The 2883-nt window shown below is 29.3% G+C and overlaps 1 pseudogene; it reads right to left on the reverse strand.

Moving 5' to 3' along the window:
• Nucleotides 1–405: 405 nt before the first annotated feature.
• LOC145947539 (insulin-like growth factor 1 receptor pseudogene) lies at nt 406–1852 on the reverse strand (annotated as a pseudogene).
• Between the last annotated feature and the right edge of the window lie 1031 nt (nt 1853–2883).

A 2883-nucleotide genomic window follows, 5' to 3' on the forward strand; every position in this document is an offset into this window, starting at 1 on the left:
TGTACATGATATGTACATATTATGTATATCCTGTGTACATCCTATGCATGTGCCATGTACATCTTATATACATATTATGTATATGCTATGTACGTATTATGTATATCCTATGTACATCCTATGCATGTATTATGTATATCTTATGTACATATTATGTACATGCTATGCACGTATTATGTATATCCTATGTACGTGCATAAAAATTAAATGTACATGCATGAAGTATATACATAGAATGTGTTTTTTCATGTACATATGTATATTTTTATGACATTCCATGTACATGCGCTGGGGGTACTATTGCATTTACATTTCATATACATTGGATGTACGCTGTAATACATGTGTATATATTATGTATATACAATATAAATAAATGTATATGAAATGTATATACATTGTATATCAAATTGTTTTGTGGGTATTGTTCAGACAAAATTTAAAGTTTGGTCTGTCATTTGCTGCACTCCAGCAACGCTGCATTAGTTGGTATAACAAGGATGGACAGTTGAGAAGCATCTGCAATCTGCCTCCCGTGCGTACATAATCCATCACTTGGAGATTAGTTCTGGTAGAGTACGGTTGCTCACCTAACGATGTAATCTCCCACATTAGTACTCCAAATGACCAAACATCGCTATAAGAAGTAAATATTCCGTCCACTAAGGATTCCTGTGCCATCCAACGAACAGGAAGCAGATCTTCTCCTTCCTAAAATATAATTTCAATAAAGTTAGATCTTCTATTCTAATTATCAATTTTTTAAATAAGTATTCTTAAGCAAAAAACGTTTACTAATATTTTGCATTATACATTATATACATAAATGAATATTGGAGAAATATATATGAAAATATATAAATAGTTTTAATTTTTCTTAAATTCAATTTGACTTAAAGATATACAATAATATTATAAAGACGCAACAATAGAAAAATACTTTCAAAAAGTTTCATCTTTTTTAATTAATTATATCTACCTTGCGGTAATAGTCATCCCTGTAAATATCTCTGGCAAGTCCGAAATCACCGATTTTGACGATACGATTCTCGCGATCTCTCGCAGACACTAAGCAATTTCGGTACGCGAGATCTCTATGCACAAAGCGCAGCTCTTCCAAATAACAACAGCCTCGCGCAACATCTTCGCAAATGGCGAGCAAGTCGTGTAGACGCAAAGCGTGTAAATCAGAAGGTTCCCAAGGAGAACAGAAATGTCAAAATGATGTCAATTTGACAAATTTATGTCATTTTTTGATCATTGAAATCTCGATCTCGGAAATGACTAAAAAATGACTTTTTATATTGACTTATTTTTGATCTTTTTAATTTTTAGAAAATGTGATGTATATTTCTCAGCTGTGTATATATATGCTTATTATTATAAAGATGTTTAAAAGTAATCATTTTCCATATTCAGATATTGTTGCAGTTCGCAGAAGAGTCTATTATAGTTACTGATTAAAAACTGAATTGCTGATTAAAATATTATTTTAAGCGACTTACGTCTTAAATTTGCGTCTTAATTATTTTTTTCAGTTATAACATTGACAAATTATATTTATTTTTTTTTTAATACAATAATAATTTTTTATCATTAAAAAATAATTAATTAATAATTTATTTTAATGTGGAATATACTTTATTTTTTCAAAGTATTTATTATTTTTAATATATATATATATAATTTTTTATTAGTGAGTGCTCAGTGTACGGTGTTGTGTTATTTAAAAGTTGTATTCATATTTCGTGCCTGCGCTGTTAGCGCATATCACGAATGCATTGCGACAGTGCGACACGTACGACTTGCGATAGTGAGCTTGCACGATCTTGTTCGCAAGTTCGCTAGACATTTTTGTTGAAGGCGTATTAGTGATTTCAGAAGTTATATAATAAAGAAGTGATTTTTTAAAAAGTGATTTTAATTTTAATTGTTGAAGAAGGGGGAGGTCTACAGAAGATAAAATTAAAATGTCGAAAGTCTAAGAAAGAGGTAAGACTCTCGATTGCGTTACTTCTTTTTCCTGGTATGTACTAAATGTTGCACGTAAAAATTTATTAAGATCATTATCTTCCTATTTATCTATTCGTTCCTTGTGACACATTTCTTTTTATTACAACACTAACCTATTTTTTCAATAAAATACTTTGTCATTTTTATAGGTTATATTACACTTGATCTCAAATGTTTAATATTGTATGTATTTATTTATCAATGAGAGGTGGTAATATTATAATGTAGGATAACACTATAAACATTTCACTAAATAATAAGTATTAATAAAAGGTAAATGTTCAATTTGTTTTTATTAAATTTTAAGAAACATATGCATGCACCTATTAATATATTTGATTTTTTGCTTATAAACACAAAATATACAGTCGCATACTCAACTTTAAATGAATTACTTTTTAATTATATGAATTGTAATGTTTAATATATTTTATTTTGGGCTATAGATCTTCATGAAAAGAAAATTATATGCTCAGGCTTCTAAAGCCAATGCTAAACGTTTCCGTGAAGCTGAAATTGAGGATCAATTGATTGAGATGGAAAATATATTAAATGGAGCATGCTCTAATCCCTCTCATGTTTTACCTGCTGTGCACATTGAAGAAAACCATAATGTTCAGGATAATGATTTAATTGTAGAAGACGTATTACATAATCCACCAAATCATGAAATTGAAGATGCTGAATATAGTGAACACAGCAGTAGTGATGAAGCAGAAAACGAATGTAATATTGAATATTTGAGAAATCGTCCTATTAATGACATAGAGGCATATTTATTGAACTTTTTAACAGAATGGGGTGTTCGAGATGTATCATTCAAAAAAATGGATAAGCTTTTAGCAGGATTGCGAGTTATTTTCCCTGGTT

The sequence above is a fragment of the Prenolepis imparis genome, unplaced genomic scaffold (assembly GCF_030444845.1).
Source record: "Prenolepis imparis isolate NDT839.2.m4 unplaced genomic scaffold, iyPreImpa1.0 SCAF_98, whole genome shotgun sequence".
NCBI classification, from domain to species: domain Eukaryota; kingdom Metazoa; phylum Arthropoda; class Insecta; order Hymenoptera; family Formicidae; genus Prenolepis; species Prenolepis imparis.